Source organism: Pseudorca crassidens, chromosome 6 (assembly GCF_039906515.1).
Source record: "Pseudorca crassidens isolate mPseCra1 chromosome 6, mPseCra1.hap1, whole genome shotgun sequence".
In the NCBI taxonomy this organism is placed as follows: domain Eukaryota; kingdom Metazoa; phylum Chordata; class Mammalia; order Artiodactyla; family Delphinidae; genus Pseudorca; species Pseudorca crassidens.
This window is the reverse complement of record NC_090301.1, coordinates 58,649,798-58,673,738: the sequence shown is the minus strand read 5'-3', so window position 1 is coordinate 58,673,738 and position 23,941 is coordinate 58,649,798. Positions and strand designations below refer to the sequence as shown.

The following is a 23,941-nucleotide window of genomic DNA, read 5'->3' as shown; positions in this document are numbered from 1 at the left end:
AGGAGGGTGGCTGCCTAGCCCCTCAGCACAAGCCGCAGAGGGAGCCCCTCTGCCTGGACCCTCAGTGTGTGGAGTGCTCCCCCCTCAGTTCTGCTTCTATCCTGGGGTCCCTCTTCTCTCTCTCTCCTCCAGCTTCCTCCTCTTCCTCCTCCAGGTGGAAGCTGTATCTTGTCTGGAGCCAGGGACAGAAACTGCATCATACATTTCCCCAAATCTCATGGTCTCATACCTGGAATTTTGAAAATCTGCGATTCTGCTTCCATGACAGGGCTGATACCTTCAAATCGTGGTCACTCTGGTCTGGTCAACTGAACTGCTCCAGAGGGGCCTCAGAGTATACTTGGAAAGAGTCACAGGAGCCTAGGACAGAGGGGTGGGTGGTAAGAACAACCCACTTGTTAGTGCTGCAGAATGATCCTCTAAATTAAAGCAACAGAAGAGAAATAACAACCAAATGCAACTGTGCACCTGGTTTGGATCCCGATTCAAACAAACCAATTATAAGAAGACATTTGGGGATAATCAGGAAGATTTGCATTTGGATTGGGTATGTCTACAGCCATACCACCTTGAATGTGCCTGGTTTTGAATCTGGACTGGGTATTAGAAAATATTTAAGAATTTATTGTTAATTTTGATATGTGTGATAATGGTGCTATGGTTATTCTATAAGAAAATGTCCTCGTCTCTTCAAAAGCATATACTGCATATTCAGGGGTGAAATACAATGTCTGGGATTTATTTTAAAATACTTAAGGAAAGAAAAAACTGATGAAGCAAATTGGCATTTTAGTCCATTTTGACTGCTGTAGCAAATACCATAGACTGGGTGGATTATAAACATTTATATCTCATATAAAAGTTTTTACCTCATAGTTCTGGAGGCTGAAATTGGATTATAAGCATTTATAAGATATAAATGGATTATAAGCATTTATATCTCATAGTTCTGGAGGCTGAAAGTCTAAGATCAAGGTGCTGGCAGATTTGATGTCTGATGAGAGCCCCCTTCCTGGTTTATAAATGACTGTCCTCTCACTTAACCTCACATTGTGGAAGAGGTGAGGGAGTTCTCTGGGTTCTCTTTTATAAGGGCACTAATCCCATTCATGAGGACTCCACCCTCATGACCTAATCACCTCCCAAAGGCCCCACCTCCTAATATCATCACAGTGGGGATTAGGTTTCAACACATGACTTGGGATGGGACACAAACATTCAGTCTATAGCATATAGCAAGGTGTTAATGTTTAAATTTAGATGATGGGTATATGGGAGTCTTTTTTTTTTTTTTTTTTTTTAGTAAAATGATTTTTAAGTTTTTAATGGCTGCATAGTAGTCTATCATATGGTGGAAGAGGAGTTTTTTTAAATTGTATTTTTTAAATTAATTTTTAGAATTGAGATGTAATATTACATTGTGTAAGTTTAAGGTGTACAACTTGAGATTCTTTGTACTTTTATGTATGTTGAAAATTTTCTTATAATAAAAAGTTTAAAATAGAGACTATTTTATCGCAACAACTCACAGAACCAAACACCTATTTACCAACCTTGATGGTGGCTGAATTCTGCACTAAGTTTCTTAATCCGATGGTCAAACCAGGAGTCAGGTCTCAGGTATAATGGGGAGATGACAGAGAGGGGCCAGTGGAAGATGACCCTTATAAGCTTTGACCAGGGGTTGTAGCCTACCTCCCAGCTCGTCTGCCAGGTCAGAAGTGGAGGGAGCTTGTCTCCCAGGACAAATGCAGCCTCCTTCGCTCCAGCTCCTGCTGGCTTTTAGGGCTGTGGTTTCCTTCCGTGTGTGCTGCATTGCTACATGAGCAGTTTGGGGCCTGCAGGAGGGAAAGTAGGACACAGATCATAAGCCACTGGAACCACAAAGTAAAGTTCTGGTTGTTCCAGCTTCAGATGGCTCTTGCTGCCCTCACTCCCAACATTCCACACCATCCCATCAGTGTGCTGACTGTCGTCCTGCGCTGACTCCCTCACAGACTTGTATTCAGGAATAATCTTCTGCCTGTCTCCTCTCCTCCAGGGGCAAAGGGGGTGAGGCCTCTACTTAGAAGAGTCAAAGCAGGTGTGACACTTACTCTCTTCCTAGCTCTGGCCCTTGCCACCTTCCCAGCTTCTACCTTCCCATTCCAGGTTAGTCTACAATCTTTAGCCTTAACCTGGTCTTGGGAAGGAGATGATTCTTTGCTAGTTTCTGATCTCCTCTTTCTGGCTGAAATGCAGTCCTTTCTAGAAAACCATCTTTTTCCTCCTGCTCTGAAATATGCTGGATATTCTATTTTCCTTTAAGTCCTGAGGAAAAGGTGAGTGCCTTTTCCTGGCGCCGGGCCACGCCTGGTCCTTTCTGGGTCCCCGCCCCAGACCCAGCCCTCCTGAGTAGAAAAAGGCCTGCCCGTGTAGAGGTGGTGCCTAGAGAGTGCTGTTGCCGAGAACCTGCCCAAGCTGTTTCTAACGCATGTTATAAGGAAGACTACTCTCACAGAAACAAAAGATACACTTGAAAAATCCTAATTCTACTAATTCTACTTTGTGAGACTCAATATGTGATATTCCTACAACATTTTAAATAGGTGCTCTCATTGTCCTTTTTTCCATTCTAGTGGTTTCCATCTTTGTCTCAATTATAATAAGTTCACGAGAACTTATACACTTTCGTTTTTCAAATTTCTGTTCATTTTTGGTGAATAATAAGGGTACTGACACTACACAAATGGGGCTGGTGTGACATCACGCAATAGCTCAGACATTTCACTTGTCGGTGGGTACATGAAAGTCCAAATTCAGTCTACAAAAGGTGATTGGGGAAGGTCAATGGATAAAGTTGTAAGCCATTCAAAGCCAAATATACAAAAGTTGAAAATGTTGCCCCATTTTCAGCCCAGCCTCAACTAGAATATAAGCACCTTGCAGGCAGGAATGTTATCCATTTTGTACAGAGCAGTATCCCAGTGTCTAGAACAGGGTCTGCCACATGGTAGATGCTTAATACTTACTGGATGCATGAATGATCTGTGCTTTGGAATTCTTGTAGCCACCTGTCACATGCTACCATTACTATTACTATTATGTCATCATAATTCAAGATGGAAAGTTTCTCGGAAGCAGAAGTAAATCTTTCTGATTCATAACACCTACATCATCCATAATTAGGATTCAATATGGAAATTCAATATGGAAATATGTTCTATTGGGAACTAGCTAGTGATTAAATAATTTAAAAACAAAATCCCACATAGGTCATGAGAAAAGCCATGGGCCATGCTATAGAAATGAACGGTTGCTGGAACCCCAGAAGTTTCTAACGTACTGAGTGCCAGGGAAGTAAATTTCCTGCCCCAGAAATCTGGCGAAAGAATTCACTCGAGGATTTAAGTCTCAGAAAAAAGACCGAGGGGAGGAAGCAGAGAAGGGGAGGTCTTTTCCAGGGCCGACAGATTAAGGGTATTTAGACACCACTTAAGAAAGGAACCAGATGCCAGCCAGGTTTGCGCTTCAGTTTAACCACATTCCCTGCAAAACTTGCTTATGGGAAGATCAGAAGCTCTGGCGATCATTACTGAAGAGGATTCAGAGAAATTATCGCCTACTCCCAGTTGAAGAGAGAACAAGTCCTGGTCTTTTTTTGGTGTCAACCTCTACTGAAATGTGCTGTTGTCAAATCAAAAAGGGGACGGATCTGGAATTTTACAACTCTGATGAAAGTGAAATAAAAGGAAATCTGTATCATCTTGATCAAAGCATGTGCCACCTGAGTCGGCTCCCTGTCTCGTCCCTTGGCCTTGGTGACTCTCCTGTGCTGGAGGTTAAGGATTTGTTAAAGAAGATGGGTTTTGATTAAGTGTCACATTTAGTGTGATGTGACATGCTCTTTATCATTGCAAGGGAAGGCTGGGGGCCAGGAGGAGCTTTACAGCTAGTTCCCAATATAAATTAGGAGTCTTGGGGAATGGGTGCTTTGCAGTTGGCCTTGATCTTTCTATGGCCCAGTAGATGTGTGTATGTGAGAGCGTGCACACATGTGTGTGCGTGCATGCATGTGTGTGTGTGCTTGGAGAGATGGCAGAAAAATCAGTTTCCAGGTGCCTGCACTAATAAGCTGGTTACCCCTCTTGGAGTTTGACTTGCAATTGTAACACAAGCCTCCAGCTCTAAATTTGTCCACGTTCTTGATGTACCGGGCAAAGGTCTTCTGTGCCTTTCCTCCTTTGGAATTTCAGTGTTGCTTAGGGAAATCTCAAAGCCTTCACTCATCCCTCTTGGGGAACATGGCATGAATTTGAAGATGGAGAAGCAGGAGGAAGGATTCCAAGTGCTGCATGCCATTTCTAACCAGAGGCCATGGGTAATGGCTCCCCCAGTTTCACCTAGAAAAAGGAGAGTAGGCAGAGCTAAAGCTGCCTCCCTCCAAATCTAAGATTGTGCAACACACCTTCAGATTCTGATTCTGCTTAGTAAGGAGCAGTGAGAACACAAAGAAAATGGGGGCACAGAAAATCCTCAGACTGATGGAGAGGGCTCATGAGGTGGGGGACACAGCGGGTGGGGATCTAGGAAAATCTCCCGGAAGGGGCCACTCCCACCCAAAGGCACTCCACCTCCAGATTCATCTTCCTAAAATATTACGGGCATCAAGTACCTTCCCTGCTCAGAACCCGTTCCATAGTCCTTCGCTTCCCTCCCATTGTCTATGAAAGAAAATCCACACCACTTATCCTGGTATTTGATGTAACACACCCTGGGTACCACCAAATCGGTCTACTCACTGCTTCCCAAATGATTTCCTTCCTCCTCTCTTCCAGCATTTTTGCTCATGTTGCTCCCCTACCTGGTTGTCTCCCCTGTTTCTCCTATGGAAAGCCTGCCCATCTTCCAAGGCTTGGCAAAAGCCCTTCCCGTTTTATGAAGGAGTCACAGCCACCTGGGAGAACTCCCTTGTTTTTGTTCCAAAAATATGAATGGAGGGCCTGCTAGATGCCCACAAGTGCTCTAGGCACCTGGAATAAGTCAGAGGACAAAATAAAGATGCCTGCCTTCAAGGAGCTTGCCATATAGTAGTCAGGGGGGAAATGAGCAGCAAACGCTAAAGATAATGCATAAGTAGTATTACTGGCTTAGTGGCTATGACAGTTGCTATGGACAGTTGCTAGTGACCGTTGCTATGGAAAAAAAGAACAAAATAGAGCAGGGAAAGGGAGATAGGAGCCCCTGCAGTTTGGGGGCAGGGGGCCAGCTGCAGTATTACAGGATGGTCACAGTAGGTCTTACTGTGATGGTGGAAGACTCGAGGGAGGAGAGAAGTTAGCTAGGGAGACACCACAAGGGAGGGTTCTAGGCAATGGGCACATCTAGCGCGAAGGCCCCCAGGCAGGGCCACCCAGTCTCCAGGAGGGATGGAGGGCCCCTGCTTCCTCTTCACTTTCTAGGTGGTTCTGCAGGCCATATGGCTCTGGAAGAGTGTCTGTAGACAAAGGAAATGTAGGAAAATCCATAATGTCAAATATTGAACAGAAAGGCCCGCAGTGTTTGTTGTGGCCAATTCTGCATTAAGGAAGGAGACAGCAAAGCAATGGAGAGGTGCTTCAGTTTTCACTGATATGTTCAGAGGTAATTTTTTTTTAATTCGAAAAAAATTATTTATTTCTGCTCCTTTCTTACTGTTGAGGAAACAGTCTTAGATACACGTCTGAAGTCATGTACTACCACCCACTGTTTAAAGGCAAAGCACCATAGGTAAAGTTGATCAGCCATCCAGGGTTCTCAGCATATGGGATCTTGCTTCCTGATTTTACCTTAATTTCTGAAAATCAGAAATGGCATCTCCAAAAAACGTTAAGGGCGTTGTAAGAAAGATCATTGTTTTTAGTAGCATAGTTGTAGAAATGGAGCATATTTTCTTTAAGAAACAAAAAACTAAGAACATGCCAGTTAACATCGTCAGTATGTCACCATAGGTCAGCAGGACAAAAATACTGTGATAAGCTTATCTCTTCCATACGCAGAAAGCATTCTAGTCCAAGCTTTAATGTTTCCTATCTTTTCACAGATGCTTCTTTTTCTGCTGCTTTTCATTCTTTCCCACATTTCATGTTAGAGGATTGATACAACCTTTAAAACTTCATTAACAGGAGCAAATCCATTATCCACTGATTTCTTCTCAAAAGGCAGGCTAACATTCAGATAGCCCGGCAGTTTCATTCTCATGAATACTCTAGCCATGAAAAACTCAATAGGACACAAATCCAACGAATAGAACAAGAAATCTATTGAGTTTTGGAACATTTGCTGCATTGGATCGGCCCAGGATTGTGAAACCTAAACCTCCCATTGTAAACAGGAAGCTGTCTGCGGTCCTTCATAGTATATCGTCCATTTGCCAAGAAACCGGCAGGCCTCCGAGGCCCATGTTCATCAGTCACGGAGCCAACACTGGGAGGTTCCACAGTGATGTCATCAATTAATCCTCTGGTGATGAGACGTAAAATACCAGCGCGCAGGCCGCCGTGGCCAGGAACCCAGGGCGGCTTCTTTAGCTCAAGTTGGGACATCGGAGTACTAAGCATGGGACTCAGGACAAAGTCTCCATGTTTTTGGCAGCAGAAGCAGCTCTCAAACCCTACACACCACCCAAAACCAGCTAAGATAATTTTTAAAAGACATTAAAATTAGAAACGTATTAACTGGCAATCGCTTCTTGATAACAAACACATTCGTGAAATTGCAAGCCACCCTTCATTATACAGTCGCTTGCTGTCTCCTTGATCTGTCGCTGACTCACTAGTTCCCCTGCAGTTTGGCCGGGGCCCTCATCACAGACACTGCTCTGAGCCTTTCTAATACCTTCTCCTAGGGACACTCTTCCAGCCCCACTTGCACTTGGAGGTAATCCGGCGTTGTGATGGAGTCTGGAGCGGAGTCCCCGAGTCTTCACTTCCTTCCTCTATGTCTTTGGGCAACTCAGCCTATCTGTGCCTCAGTTCACACATCTATAGAAAGGGGTTTATCCTAACATTGTCCTGCAGCTCACTTGAGATAATCCACACAAAACACAGGGCTGGGGCCTGGCACACAGTCGACCCACACGAGAGCTCAGCGCTGTAACCGGCCTCCCGCCTGGGCTTCATGCCTCCTGTTACAGCTTTCTTCCTCTTTCTGCTGGAACCACTCAGACTTCACAGCCCCTGCTCTCTTTATCACGTTCCTGCCCACCCCATGAGTGCTGAGGTTTCCCAGGCTCTCTCTGCCCAAACTTCCTACGTGACCTCTTCGCAACCATAGCAGTGGCTTCAATTCCCTCCCTCCGCATATATGTTGGTGGCCACCACCTGATTTCTCTATCCCAGCCCCTCGCCTGCCCTCCAGACTGGAGTATTCCTGTGGACCAAGCACCTGTCTCGCAGTCCACTCAATCCAAACCTGTTTCAGACTGCCCTCGCCTCCAACTCCACACCACCAACCCCCCACCTTCTCCAATCCCCGTCTGTCTTTTCCACTCCCTCTCTCCCATCCTGTCATTCATTCATTGAATCCTCAACTCTCTGGAGTATTCACAAGGCTAAGAAAGATCTTTACAAAGTGGTCCCCACTCTCAGGGTTCTCCCAGGTCAGGGGCAGATAATTACAATTCAAAGAAGAAAGAGGTTTGACAGAAGGAAGCACAGGACTTAGGAGAGAGGGCAGGAGGGGGCCTATCTAGTCTCCGGGGTCCGGGCTGACGTCTCTTAAGAGGGCGTGCTCAGCAGGAACAGACTTGAATAAATTTTCATCTAGGAGCAGGGCAAGGGTGTGGTGGAAGGCCTCTTAATCGATTGCTTATTACCTGAGGGAAGAAATAACTGACCTCCAGGCCCTCGTCACTCGCCTGAGGAGACTCTGTCCTACTTCAGAACAGGCATTTATTATTCTTATTATTTTTGGTCGTGCCCCATGGCATGCGGGATCTTAGTTCCCCAACCAGGGATCAAACCCACGCCCCCTGCAGTGGAAGCGCAGAGTCCTGACCATTGAGCCGCCAGGGAGGTCCTAGAACAGGCATCTAAATACATGTCTATCCCACAGGAAACAAGTATATTGCTGTTGCTGAGAGATCTCTTACCATTTTGCTTATAAAAATTATATAGCTACCAAAAAAAGAATTTAACATTTATTACCTGTGAATTTCTCTCAAAGGTCATGAATAGTCCGAAACTCTTGGATAGGAGAGAAATTTAACCTACAATTGATCTCAAATTTAATGACATTTTTATGAAATCAAAGGTAACGATGAAAGGAGCTGACATAATTTACATTCAATCCTCAACGCTCTGGAGCATTCACAAGGTTAAGAAAGATCTTTACAAAGTGGTCCCTACTCTCAGGGAGAGTAGCCACTGCAATAAAAATCTGTAAATTTTAATTTTGCACTTTTCTTCTTATCTTTTTGAGTCCATGCTTTCCCCATCCCCGCTCCTCCAGATTACAAGGTTCTTAGTAAGACCTTGGCACATTTGTAGCCCTGGTGATAAACTTAGGGAATACATGGGTCATCAGAGACAAGCCCTCAACAGCCAGGACAGAAAGGACAGTTGGCTTTATGCTCTCCCCAGAGGTGACAGTTTTCAGTGCTGGTTCCATTCCACCCAGAATGGTGACATTAGGCACCTAAACACAGACTGGCAGGGGTGTAGGGGACCCGGGGGAAACAGAGGGCAGCACCTTCTGAAACTGAGTGGAAGGCACAAGGCTGACTTTTAAAACATTCCCTCCTTTACCAAAGTAATACAGCCTCATTAAATAAAATTTGGATAACATGGGAAAGTACATTAAAGAAATTTTATCCCACCTGGACCTGTTAGCCAAACACAAGCATTGCTCACTTTTTTTATCTTCTGGTGATTTTCTCTGCAAAGAGTCGTTCCTTTTTTTTTTTTTTTTTTTTTAATGTAGTTGTAACTGTGCCTACTATTTCATATCCTGCTTTTCCTATTTACTGTATTGTGTTTCCTTCTGTCATTACTCACTTCAGTTTACAGTAAGGGTACATAAAATGTCATCACGGGATTTATCAAAGCTTTCTTAACCATTGCCCTATAGTCAAACATTTAAATTGCTTTCAATGTTTTGCTATTATACATGTTTTTTTGTTATTTTCAGTGGTATTGCAATTTAAACCTTTTTTGACACTTAGGATTGTTTCTTAAGAGAGATCTCAGAAGTGGAATTACTGAGTTAACAAATATGAATATTTCTAAGAGTTCAAATCCATATTGCTGAATTGTTCCCCAGAGAGGACTGTATTAATGTACACTGCCTCTAGCAATACATAAAAAGTCCAGCTACCTGATGGCTTCAACGGCATGGCTATTATCACTAATGTTTTTTCTTCTGCTAACTTAATAGGTAGAAAGTGAGCTTATTTCTTATGTAAACTTTATAATGTGGTTTATCATACATTCAGAGAAGTATACAAATCATGAGTGAATGTTCACAAAGTGAACACCCCCTAAGTAACCAGCACCCCGATCACGAAACTGAACATTACCAGAAGCCCAGAAGCCCCTGCTGTGCCCCGTTCACCCTCCTCTACCCCAGCCAAGGGTAACTGCTATCCTGACTTCTCACACCGTAGGTTAGTGTTGGAAAGTGGCATTATTAAGTATTTTCATTTCCTTGATGACTAGAGGAGTTAACCATTTTTCCGTGTGTTAGTTGATGAACTGTAGTTCCTCTTTTGTAAATTGTCTTTTCAAGTTCTTTCTCCAGTAAATGGTTGACTCTTAAGCAATCTCCTAATGTGAGTTTGGCTGAGGTTGGACTGTAGTCATCATCACATTGTTCAAAAATGGAGAAGTGTGTGTATGTGTGTGTGTTTACGCTCCCATGATCTCACTCTGACAATACTCCTCTTATTTATTTATGCTTCTTTACTGCAAAGCAAGATGGTGCCTCTGTAGGCAACACCTGGCAGGGGTAACTTTTCGGTGACAGAGCTGAGCCTAAATAGACTCTACTGTTCTTTCGGTGTCTGTGAGAATAACAGAAATAGGTCACTGAACCTTTTTAAAAATAGAACTGACACATTTGGGGAAAGCATTTTTTCTGCTGAGATAGCACACAGTACAAGATGAAATGATCTCTAGAGGGTAGATGAATTTAGACACTTGATATTAAAAATAAATATTCTTCATGGCAGTAACTCACAGGAAATAGAGTGTCTTTCATAAGAAAGGTCTCTAAACGGTGCTACCTTATGTAAAGTTTTCCCACCTCAGTTCCGGTGTGGGCTCTTCTGAGGGGCAAGCAATAGCTGTAGATGGAGAGAAGGGCCACCTCATCAACTGTGGTCAGTGTTTGTTCCGTCACCAAAGCCAAGATCTCCTGTCTCACTGGGTTTGCTTTCTCCCCTCTTAAGTGTTACACAACCGCCTGCCCACCCTTGGATGGCTCTCCACAGCTGCAAAATAGGCAGGGACAAGGCCATCTCGTCACCTGGGTGCAGCTCCATTCCAGGCCTTCCAAGGGCTTCACTGATTTGTGGAAGGCCAGCTCCAGCATCTCTGCCCACAGGCTCCCCAAGAGCTGTCTAGGGGCCCCAGGCCTGCCCTGTGGGGGGCCCTTCTCTGTCTGCTTCTGAGACATCCTCAGAAATCTCTCTCTGGCTATTGCCCCAGCTCCCGCCCCTTCTCACCCACCCACCCATCCTGCTACCTTCAGAAGCCCTGTGCACCTCAGAGGCAGACACTTATGTCTTCTCCAGGGATTACCAAGGTGCTGCCTACACCACCATGCTTGGGCTCCACTAATGAGAAAGGCAAGATCTGTTGGCTAGAAAAGCAGGGCCTGGAGTTACTGTGGGAAAGACACTTCAGTACAGCCCCCAAAATGGAGGATACACGAGGAGGTTGGCTATCACAGGAGTTGGGCGGTGAATAGTAGCAAGGAAGGAGGATGCAGAGCTGGGACAGGGACACCTGTGTTTCAGGAAAGTCCGGCCGCAGGGAGAGAGAGACAGGGTAAGCAAGCAGTGGCTACGGGGGATTGGGGAGTAGGAGAGGACAGACAGACAGCTGTGAGGCATTTCTCAGAAGTAGAGCACACAGGCAGGACCTGATGACTTTGACCTGGGCACCAAGGAAAGAGGAAGAGGAAGAAAGAGGAAGATGCTGATGCAGCCCTTTCTAATGAGAACACGGTTCTTTAATACAGCACGCATCCACTCATCCACTCACCTATCAAGTGTGTGTTGAGCGCTTCCCTATGTCAGATACTGTTGCAGACTCTGGGAATAATATGTTTCTGCCCATATCACATTTTCCCTCTGCTGGGTGGGGCACTGGCAGTGCAGACAACAAACAAGTAAGCAAATAAAAAAGATGACCCCACAAGGTGATGGTTGCTCTTGGAAGATAATTTGGGCTGGGGGAATTGTGTGACTGGGTAGGACTTTTCTGAGGAATTGATATTCCAGCTGAGACCTGGATGATATGAAGCAGCCAGTCAGGAGAAGACCCAGGGCAAAAAGAACACTCTAGGTAATCAAAAATGCCTCTGCAGAAGGCCCCAAGATGGGCATGACCTTGGCTCATTTCAGGAGCAGAGGGAAGACCGTTGTGGCACGACAAGTTTTGCAAGACAAAATTGTTTTCTGACCTATTTGCTGAGCTGTCCCTGGACCCACACTGCCTTAGGGTTTCATCCTTGCTTTCTAGACACTTCAGACCTCTTGTAGACCCTTCCTACATCTCTTTTCTCCTTCTCTCCAGACCAGCTCCACTTGGAAGTGAGACCAGTAGCTATAAGATCCAATCTGGGGCTGAGGAAGGAGGTAGAACCAGTTCAGTCCTTTCAGAGCCAAATGGGGAGAGGGCCCTGGGGCCAGCGTGGCTCCTTTTTTTCAGGTGGTTCTTAACCATTTTTCGACTAAGAACTCCTTTATCAATCTGATACAAGCTGTGAAAAATACACAGGTATGCAATTCTGTACACAATTTCAGGGGGTTTAGGGACCCTTAGGAAAGCTCATCGTGGACCTCTTCTAGGGTTTCTACTTCGGCAGTTCTTTTTAAGCTAACCTTGTCCATTTTCTCATTAAGGCTGCGTCACTTCCATGAGAGGATACGTGGAAAAATCACCTTATATAGCAAAGTAGCCTATCACTACAAATTCTTTTGACCATAATATCTTCCAGAGGGATAAATCCATATATGATAAGATATAACCATGATGATAGTAAAAATGCATTTGTACAGTGTTTTATACTTTGCACACCCATTTCCACTTATATCATTTTATCCCACTGACAGCCTTGGCACACAGGTAGAGAAGGCGTTGTTGTCCCATTTTACAGATGAGGACACTGAGGAATAGGAGGCTAAGCGGCATGCTTGTGATAATAATGCCAGTTGGCAGTGGCTTTGGGCAGGAACCAAGGTCTTGTCACTCCCAGGCCCAGGCTACCAGAGAAGTACAGGTCAGGGCAGGGGCCATCGTGACCTCTCTGCCCACTGCCTCACCCCAGGGCCTGAAGATACCGAGGAGGTAATCTTATGCACACACACTCTTGGCCCACATAGCCTTCCTGCTGGGAAACAGAGACTTGGAGGAAATGATACTTTCTAACATGAGGAAAGAAGCACGGAGCTGCCTATAGAAGTCAAGGTTGTGTGGATGGAGGGGAACTTCCCACTAGAGGCTTCCTCTTGGCCAATGAAACCTAACCAGTCATTTCTTGTTTCTTCTGAAGACTTACATCCTTTCCTCCTACAGTCCCGCAGAAAAGAGTCTAGCGGAGCGCCACCTAGTGGCCAAGACCATAAGGATGGCCGCTTATTCCCCACACCGCCACCGCCACCCTCTCCCGCAGCTCTCCAGGGGCACCTTGTCGATCAGAAAATTGGACCCATACCTCTTACCAACCACCAGGATAAACGCCAAATGAACCAGAAATCTAAATGTAAAAGATGAAACCACACAAGTATTAGAAGAAAATACGGTGGACTTATTTATACCCTGGGTGTGGGAAAAGTCTCTCTCTGACTCAACCCCATGCAATCCAAGGGCAGCTATGGGTACCTGCTCCTCCAGTTGAGAGAGAAAATGTGAGGCAGCTTTCTCTCCCACGTAGCATCCACCCCTCCCAATGAGAGCTAAGCGACTATCCCCAACCCAGGCTCCTCGGGTGAAGTAGGGATGTGGAACTCCTGAGAGAGAAACAGATGAAAAACTAATCAGACTGTCTAGGCTCACAGACCCCATCTTCTCGGCAAAAGGGGAAAGAGGTCTCACCATGGTGACTCACAAAAGGGAGACACAATACCGACATGCACGGAAACCCAGTCCAAGCCCAGCCGAACTCCCAAATAAACGCTTTCTAATGAAAAGTAAAATATCCAGATACAAAAAAAGAAAATATTAATAAATTCAACATTTTTTAAAACCCTGCTGCATGGCAAAAACAAAAAAAAGCAAACTGAGAGAAAAGCTCTGTAACATTTATCATAGATACAGGCTAGTCTGTAATATTAGGAATATAAGGAACATTTAAATATTGGGGAAAAAAGGCTAAGACTTGATAGAAAATTGGGCAAAAATGTGGATAGACAGTTTACACACATAAAAAATATGTAAATGGACCTTAAAATATGAAAAGATGTTCAGTTTCACTCGTAATGATACAGATGCATATCTGAACTATAATAAGATACTAGCCTTTATCAAATTGTCAAAAATTCAAAAGTTTGGTAATACACTCTGTTGTCGAGGCTGTAAGAAAAAGGGGATTCTCATAACGGTTGGACTGCAAAATGGTACAGCCCCTATGGAGGTAATCTGGAATATCTAGAAGACTACATATGCATTCACCCTTTGACTCAGCGATCCTAATTCCAGAAATTCACCCTGAAAGTACACTTCCCCAAATATAAAACAATATATTTATAAATTCACTGAGACATTATTTATAATAACAAAATATTAGAAACAACTTAAATGCTTATCTGTTAGGTAAATACTAACTGAATAAACTATGATGAATTCACACAGTGGAGTAATATAAAGCTGAAAAAGAAATATTTTGATGAATTAACATGTGGTGACTTCTAAGATATATTAAGTAAAAATATCAAGGTGCTAGAGGGTGAATTTAGTAGGTTACTTTTTGTATAAGAAAAAGAAACACAGGAAGAATAAATCAGAAACTAATAAAAATGGTTGCTTACAGTGGATGGATAGGAATGGAGTGGAAGGAATAAAAATGGAAGGAAGACTTCCGAGTATACTTACAGAGAGTTTTGACTTTTGAACCATGTAAAAGTTTTATAAACTTTTATAAAAAATATAAAATTTTAAAAGATTTGAAGGGCTTCCCTGGTGGCGCAGCAGTTAAGAATCCGCCTGCCAGTGCAGGGGACACGGGTCCGAGCCCTGCTCCAGGAAGATCCCACATGCTGTGGAGCAACTAAGTCCGTGCACCACAAGTACTGAGCCTGCGTTCCAGAGCCCGCGAGCCACAACTCCTGAAGCCCGGGCGCCTAGAGCCCATGCTCTGCAACAAGAGAAGCCACTGCAACGGAAGCCCGCGCACCGCAATGAAGAGTAGCCCCTGCTCACCGCAACTAGAGAAAGCCCGTGTGCAGCAACAAAGACCCAACGCAGCCAAAAATAAATAAATAAAACAAATAAATTAAAAAAAAAAAAAGATTTGAAGAAGCAAATCCTGAAACTAAATGCAAATAGAAACAAAGAAACCTAACTGCCTATCAGATCAGTATGGAGCCCCACCCATATACAGAGTCAATTTCAATGATTTGTGAATACTGTCCTCTGTATACATTTAGTGGGATACATTCTAAGAACAAATAGAACAGCAAAGTCTTGAATTTTTCTTAAAAGTCTTCTTGTTGGAAATGGTATTGGGATAGTAATTCTGAAACTATTTTGAGTATGTTGTAGGACAGAGCAAATGATTAAATATACTGCTGTTGAATCAGGGTTCTCACTGTGGAGGAAGAGAGACACAAATTTGGAATGGGAAGGTGAGGAAGAACCCTACAGAGTTGGATTTGAATTGGAGGACATTTATTTTAGAAAAAATGCATTTCCTACCTCTGTCCACTAAAAGGTCTATAAGCAATGATATCCTAGTAACAATGAGCAAACCTAGGGACCAGAGCCCAGTTTCTGAATGCCATTCTCCACTAAAAGAAACCTTGGTGAGATGGCTGATTCCAGGTCTGGGGCAGGGAAAATAAAAAGTGAGCCAGAAAGTAAGAAAGTGCTCAAAGACTGATGGAAACCTGTCAAAAGGATACAGACCTCAGCTTGAAGGAACTTCTACCAATTTGGGACAGTTTGGCTACCAGAAAGAAATTATGATAGTCGATTATATCACTCAGGTGGCAGCCCTCTGAAGATTCACTTCCAAGATCACTCCTGTGGGTCTCTCCATATGGCCACCTCAAACACACACACACACACACACACACACACACACACACACACACACACACACACACACACACACACCACAGCAGCTAACTTCCCCCAGGGCAAGTGATGCAAACAGAGAGCTCCCCAAATGAAAACCACGGTCTTTCTATAACCTAATTTCAGAAGGGACATTCTATATCTCCTGCCATAGTCTCGTCTTTAGAAGTGAGCCACTAAATCCAGATCACAGTCAAGGTGAGGGGGACACACAGGATGTGAATACCAAGAGGTAGGAACCATTGGGAACCATCTTAGAGGCTGCCCATCACTCCAAGTAATCAAACATAATAATATCACCAATAATGAGACAAACTGACATTCTATACCTCCTGATACAATACAGCAGGAGATACACAATGACACTATGTACTACTCTTGGTGAAAAAATACAAGGGAAAAACAGAGATACCCAGAATGTGGGACACTCTACAAGAAAATTTTCTGTACTTCAAAATGTCAGTATCATGAAAAAGAAAAAAAAAAAGTCAAACTGTTTTAGGTTACAGAAGAGCAAAGAGAAAAGATAACTCAGTTAGATCCTGGATCAAAAAACAAAAATAGCTATAAAAGGACATTCCTGAACCAGTTAGAGAATTTGAGTATAGACTATATATTAACTGTTAAGTATATGTTAATTGATTGGGTGTGATAATGGTGTTGTGACTATGGAAGAGAATCTTTCTCCTTAACAGAAGCATGCCAAAATATCTAGGAGTCTGCAAATTATTTTCAAATAGTTTAGCAAAACAAACAAAACACACAAAAACCCTAAACCGCTAATGTGTAAATACATATATGAATGTATATATATATATTTGCTAGTATGAAGGGTATACTCATGTTCATTGTCCTACTCTTTCAACTTTTCTCCAGGTTTAAAGTTTTCCAAATAAAAGGTTATGGGGGTGGGAGACAGGGTGGGGGAGAGGAGTGGTTACAAGGAACTCAGTGCAAATCTCTATGAAGAAGACCCTTGGTATTTGCTAGGCTGTAATGAAGATTCCAAGGAACCGATAAGCACTACAAAGGTCTCTTGGTGGTGCCCAGTGTATGTTCTTTGAATGAATCCTCATTCCATCATGTGGGTGAAAAGGTGGATTAAGAAGTCAGACAGACTTGCTCTAATCCTTGCTCTGTCCCTTCCTGGCTGTGTTAACTTGGGGCAAGTTACTAAACATTTCTGACCCTCAGTTTTCTTATTTGTAAAAAGAGAGATCATGCCTACCCTGCAGGAGTACTCAATAAATAATACTTCCTAGTCACATCTCCCAACCTGTCAAATCATTCATTCATTCATTCATGTATTCAATAACCATTTATCGCCATGCCCTGTAATGAGCAAGGGATACAAATATGACTCCAGTTACTTTAGGGAACTCATGGTCAAATGCGGATGGGGGCACATAAATACTAAAAGGTCAGTGCTGGCTGTGACAGGAGCACGTGGGGTACGTAGTGGGGGGTGAGGGGCTTCCCCAGAAGACTTCACAGAGGCAGTGCACTCTGGAACGGTGAGCTTGGTGGCCTGCGTGGATGATGGGGAAGGAGAGTGACCTGCACGGAGGGCTCTCAGGGACAAAGGGTCAAGAGAGTTGGGCAGAGTGGGAAGGGCCAGGTCAGGAAATGGGTGGTGGGGGCTTGTGAGCCGTGTGGGCCCTGGTCTAGGATGATGGGGTGCCCCTAAAGGATGCGTTTCCAAAGATCTTTTATTGTCACTGACCACGGGGGCCTAGATGTTTGGTTCAGAAAATAGAACCAGCAGAGCTCAGCTGTATTATATTAGTTTACAAAACACTTCTTGGAGGACAGTTCCCCAATACAGAAAAGAAATAAGATAAAATAAAAATTAAAAATACTTGAGTTGAAAGTCCCTGGCGGTTCAATGGTTAGGACTTGGCGCTTTAATGCCAGAGCCCAGGTTCAATCCCTGGCTGGGGACCTAAGATCCTGCAACCCATGGTGGCGGGGAACACAACACTTGAATTGGCAAACAGAAGGAAGTTATGGACTCTAACCTTTTCCCTGTTGCCCTTCTCCCAGCCCTCTTCTCCGAAGGGGAAGACAGAAAGTGATTGCCGAAGAGTAAAGCTCATCTGTCACCTCGTCTGCCGCCAACCCGTTATCCAGCCTCTGTCCCCAAGCACCTAAGACCGTTAGGTCCACACACCACCCACCACCCAAGACAGCAGGGATTTCTACATTCTAAATCCCACGTTTCTGTAATGCATTAATATTCCCCCTTGCAGGGGGAAGCACAGAGAACCCCACCTGTGCCAGCGCTCCAGAGGGCTAAGAACTCCTGGTCTCCTGTCCCAGCGGGTGGGCGCCTGGGCCCTGCTGTGGGCCCAGGCAGGGGTGGGGGCCAGGGAGCAGACCGAGGGCACACACGGGGAAGGAAGCTTCTTGCCTAATTCCAAATCATTTTTCTGAGAACAAAAACTATGTACAAATGAATATTTCCATCTTTACTTCAAATTCTAGGTTTCAACTGCAATATTAATGCTATTCCACAGTGTAATTTACTTGTAATACTATATCATTATTTCCATTTTACAGTTCTCTTCTTAAAGTAGTAAAGCAAATGTTTAAAACAGCACCAATCCACAGCCCCACAATTCTCCATTCAGGCTCAGAATTTGTGCTCTCCTTTCAGAATTGCACATAATTGAAAACAATGAAAACCCCCGATGTGCTAAATGCTCTAGTCATTAAAGCATTTTTTAACTCTGGAATAAAAGACCGTTCTTGTGGTTGTGGTTATTATTTATTTATTTATTTTTAGAAGCCCCAAACAAGCTGCTTCCTGTTCCCAGACTGACATCTGCTGGGGATGTCAGGCTGACCGGCTTCCCAGGCAGGCCCGCAGCCGGCTGCCAGTCAGCCCACCCTGGGAGGGCAGGGGGCTGACCCCAGGGGGCCAGGGCTGTAGGGGCAGGCCAGGGGCAGGGGGCCTCTGCTCAGCACTGCTCTTCCCTTATCTGAGATCCAAGCTCAGCAACTGGCCCCGGGGCCCCCAGTTTCTCTCCTGCTTCCAGCAGCGGGGTTAAGCCCCAGAATGGCACTGGCTTGGCACAGGGTCCCTGGAGTCGGTAGCTCAGACAAGGGGCTGATGGGCAGGAGAGAGTTTGGGGGCAAAAATAGGCAGGCGGGCAGGGTGGGTGTCCTCTGTGTGCAAACAGGCCCCCAGACTCTGTAGAGGCAAGCCCTGTTTCCTTGCTTTCTCCAGGATGTCTTCATGTGCCTCTTTCATTTTTTTTGGTATTGGTTCTTTGGCCTTTGGTAAAACAGCTCCCTGCTTTGGCAGCCCTGGGCATCGTGTCCTCTAGGGGAGGGTCTCCATCTTTCTCCAATTAGATCCCGATTCCACTGGCATCACGATTAACAACCAAGGACCAAGCTTCCTTTTCTACCTACAATGAGGGCCCCTCTGCCTATTTCCTAATTTGTAAGAAGCCTGGGTCTCCTCCCCAATTTAAATCGCAGTTGGGGGGTGGAGGTGGGGGATGTAAGGGGTTGGGGGAGTGGAGTGTTTTTTTCTCTTTCCTGGAGATGTCCTCCAGCTCCAGGGCCCCATTATGCAGAAGGATGGCATCCATACTAGCATCTCTGGCTCTACGCTCTGACTTCCAGTCCCACGAGGGACATTTTCTGTAAGGTGCCCTTCGTCCCCTCAAAGTCAGCATCCTGCCTCAACCAGCCCTCTGACACACTCTTCTACATACCCTGGCCCTGGCCCAATACCTCTAGTGGGCGTGGATCCCTACCCCTTTGAACCCTCCTGTCCTCCCATAGCTGTCCCACATCCGTCCCTTCATGACCACCAACCTTTCCCTCCCCCTGCCCAGCTTCTCCCGCTTCAGCCAAACTGTCTACCCCATTCCCAGGTGAAACTCTCAAAGGCACCCCCAAACCTACTTAAACACCATTAATGAAACCTCATCATCCACAGAAAAAGCCCAAGCCCTTGGCCTGATCTTCAGAGAGCATGGCCCAGCCCAGAGCCAGCCAGGGTTTCCCAAGGCTGGGAGCCTGCCCTGGGGACTGGCAAATCCATGGGTTGATTTTAGGTGGAATGAGGAGGGAGCATTAAAAAATGAAATGACGGGGACTTCCCTGGCGGTCCAGGGGTTAAGACTTCACCTTCCAGTGCAGGGGGTGCCTGCTCAATCCCTGGTCAGGGAGATAAGATCCCACATGCCTCCCGGCCAAAAAGCCAAAACATAAAACAGAAGCAATATTGTAACAAATTCAATAAAGACCTTAAAAATGGTCCACATCAAAAGAAAAGTAAATCAAAAAAAAAAAAACAAACCCCAGAAATGACCGAATGAGAAGGTGATTCTGCTTTTTATTCTCTTTCAGTTATCAATGTCAAGAGAAAGTTGACTTTAAAAAAAATTAATTTTAGAGTAGTTTCAACTTTCTAGAAAAGTTGAAAGAATATCACTTAGAGTTTCTGTCTACCCTACCTCCAGTTCCCGGCACTGTTAACGTTGCTGGGGGAGGCTGTGAACACCTACAGCAGGGAGGGTGAGCTGGACTTGAATCACACGGTTTCCTTTGCAATGAATATATTTTCTGTTACCTTCCATTTCCGGCAAGTGATACTACTCATCCACATTCTAAAATGCAAAAAACTCTGAAAAACGAAAGGTTGTAAGTCTGGAGCCAAAGTTGATTCAAGGCAAGCTATATATAGTCTTCATCTTAGTGTAAATATTCATACATTTCTCTGCAGAAATATTCATTGATTCTTTTGCCCCCTGGGGTGTGTTATCTAACGTTAAGTATATGCATTATATCACCTTTCTGAATCAGAAAAAAAATCTGAATTTCAAAACACATCTGGCATTTTGAGCTTTCCACTTATGGCTGTGATATAAAGTTTCTTTGAAAAATAAACTGAAGTTAAAAGAGCAAGTCATTTAAAGAAAAACAGTAAGTAAATTGTAAGTACAGATGACCTATATTTTAAAGTTTCTCTTTCACTCTTTCCCACTCTTCATATAAGCACATCACTAACACCAAAAATGAGACAAAGAATCTGCAAGGCCTCAAGATCCAGACCAAACTCCTCAGCTGGTATTCCTGTGTGCTTTGCCCACTCCCTGCCCCCCATACCTCAGGTACCTCAGTTCCCCCAACATACCAGTCATGCTTTCACACAATCAGGGGGACTTCACACAATCAGCTCCATCTCCCAGAAATGCCTTCCACCACTGGCAAACTCTTGGCCCTTCTTTCACACTCAGGTTGGATTCCACTTCCACAGAAAGCCTTCCTTCGTTGCACCCAGGCTTGACCTATGCGGTCCCACGGTACACTACGCCGTGTTGTGGGTGAGGAAGTGGTTTGACCCCTAGCTCTACCCCTTTTTAGCTGGCTGATTTTTGTCACTTAATTATAGTCACTAAACTTAATCAGCGAGATTAGTAATGATAGCTATTATTTATTGAACTTATGCACTGTTCTCAGTGCTTTACATGTATAAATTCATTTCAGCCTCACAAGCCTGAGAGGTAGAAACTGTTTTGATCCCCATTTAACACATGAAGAAACGGAGGCCAGTGAGGTTAAGTTCCTTTCTCCAAGGTCACAGTAAGCAGGGGCAGCTGGAATTTCTTCCTCGATCCCTCTTGCTCCCCACTACGGAGCAGCTGGGGCAGTACCCGAATCACAGGGTTACTGGGAGAATAAAATGGGAGAACCTTGGTAAGCTCTGTGTTTCATCCTTGCAGGGTCCTCCTGGCCGAGCCTGCACTCATACCCCAGACACAGTGGGCTCTTACATGCTACCGAGGGGAGCTCAGCGAGGGGCCTACAAGTCCCTGCTCCTGCTCTCTGCTGCTCCTCTTTGCTTTATCATCTCCTCTTTGGAATCTTCTGGCCTAAGCCCAAGCTGGGTGGGGCCTGCCCACAGCTTTATACTGTAGTCAGAATTTACAATTTCGGCCTCTCCCTCTGAGCTCAGCAGAAAGACATGTGCCGGGCTCACATTTGTCTTTCATCTAGCGCCCCACACAGGGTCTGAAACAAAAGAGTTTGGTAAACATGCAAAGAATAAATGATGAAGTAAATGTATGGACAAATGGATGGATGAAATAACAAGAAGTGGACACATTTTTGTCTTTAGAATGTCCAACACATTTGACATACCATGACTAAAGCAGAGTGAAAAATAACATTATCCAGGTAACACTGTTCCAACCAGATGTTCAGAGGCTGAAGAAGAAAGGAAAAAAACAAAAACCACCTTTCAGGGCTTCCCTTGTGGTGCAGTGGTTAAGAATCCGCCTGCCAATGCAGGGGACACGAGTTTGATCCCTGGTCCGGGAAGATCCCACATGCCACGGAACAGCTAAGCCTGTGCACCACAACTACTAAGGCTGTGCTCTAGAGCCTGTGCTCTGCAACAAGAGAAGCCACCGCAATGAGAAGCCTGCGCACCGCCAGGAAGAGTAGCCCCCGCTCGCAGCAACTAGAGAAAGCCCGCGTGCAGCAGCCAAAAATAAATAAATAAATATATTTTTTTAAAAAACCAAAAACTATCACACTGTGTCTGCACTCTGTGTCTGCATTTCTAGTAAAATAATGTGGTAGTGATATTCAACCCATACGATTCTCACTTGAGATGGGAAGCTGTGAAGGGAACAACTGCATTCGTGATAAAGTTAAGACACATTAACTGGCATTGAATAACTGTGATGGTATCATAACACTTGTAAGTGAATGTGAGGCAGAACCATAAATGGTAGCAAACAGTTGCAGTGGGCCAGCGGGCACTGAAATGCGCCGGGCCGCGGAGGACCAGAAGTGATGATTACCGCACTTCAGCACTGGAAAGTCGCTCCTTATGCAAAAACTACATAGATGACCAGATATGATCCAAGATAGTCTGTATTTCAATGATGACAAAAGGATGAAATGTCATTGACATTTAACTTATTAGACTACTTTCCCCCCTTATCTTTTTTCTTCTCTTCTAAATGTGGCAGAGGAAGGATAACATATTCATTAATGAGTGCAGTTTTTAAAGGTAAAAGTGTCTAATTATGGGATAAGAGGAAGTTATTTTGCCAGGGTGCAGAAGAGCCTGGAGTCCGGGAATGGTACCCTCGGGCACTGCTGTTTAATCCATAAGCTATTTATCGCCTCACTTACACCTGGCAGAAACAATTAGCACTTGGTAATCTGTTGATCTTATCCAGGCCCTAGGACCTGCTATCATAGCTGCCACCAATATAAATGCTATGTGAAATAAACAGTGTAGAAGTGGCCTGCTATTAAATCATGCCCGTTTAACCAGGTTTGAGTTTATTTTAGTCTGGTGGAGTCTTTGCATTTTGGCATCACTTCTAAGTCAATATGTTAATTTTCCAAGGGATATTAAGATGCTTTCAGAGCTCTGTGGGGATCAGCATCCTTTTCAAAAGTGCCATCGGCGCCTCAGAAAGCAGTACCGGTGTAAACACAAGTGTAACGGCGGCGAAGATGCAATCTTGTAAGAAAGTTTTCAAAAAGCCACCAAGAACAGCAACCTCCCCTAACTTGCCTTCTGCAGTCCTGGGACTCAGTACCTCCCGATCAACTGGGACTCCCTGGCCTCCACCCTCCCTCCTCTTTTGCACCTACGCTCCAGAACGGCCGACAGAGTCCGGAGATGAAAGCCTTCCCTACTGTCTGTGTCCGTCTGCAGACTGAGCCCTGAGGCCATCCCATGGCACTTGCTGGGCACCCGGCAGGGTACTCAATAGGCCACGTGGGAAGCTGCTGGCAGACTTTGCCTGAAATTTTCCGAAGTTCAAAGAGGTGTGATGGAGAGAAAGGTATTTTCAGACATGAACTTCTTCACCCCACCTCCCCCAATTTCATATTTTCTTACCCATATAAACAGATAGGGGGTACAGTGCCTTAAAAGAGGCTTCTGTTAGGATAGAAAACAAAACAGCCAGCCTTTATGGCTTTTGTTATTTAAAACCTAAATCCTTAGGAGAATTCAGCCGATTTTTAAGCAGAGACTGGTTGACTAGAGAGGGATTTCCCCAGCCGGAAAGTATTTGAGTTGGGGAGGAGAGAAGGACAGGAGGGAAGGAACGAGGAGAGGGGAGAGCGGTGGGGGGCCGGGTGGGGGGTGGAGGCGCGGGGCACTGGAAGGGGGAGTCGGGAAGAGAAGGAGGTAGGGAGGGATCCTGTGTCTGCGGTGTTGTGCAACAGAGCCCAGGGAGGTGGCGAAGGAAAAGGTCAGCACAGCCCGGAGACCAGGGTTTGCAGCTCAGAGGCTTTCAGGAGCCTGGAGAATCGGGGAGACCAGCCCGAGGCGACGGAAGTGGTGCTGACAGGTGAGCTGGAGAAAGTGTCTCCCGCCTACAGGACAGGATATTCCTTTACTTTGTCACAGAAGGACTAGCTCAGACCTCAGACCTGGCCGGGCTGTGGGCAGGGATGTGGGGCATCTGAGCAGT

At 45.0% G+C, this 23,941-nt stretch overlaps 1 pseudogene; it reads right to left on the bottom strand.

The window, feature by feature from the left end:
• Positions 1–6,105: 6,105 nt before the first annotated feature.
• LOC137226811 (oligosaccharyltransferase complex subunit OSTC pseudogene) lies at positions 6,106–6,613 on the bottom strand (annotated as a pseudogene).
• Positions 6,614–23,941: the final 17,328 nt, after the last annotated feature.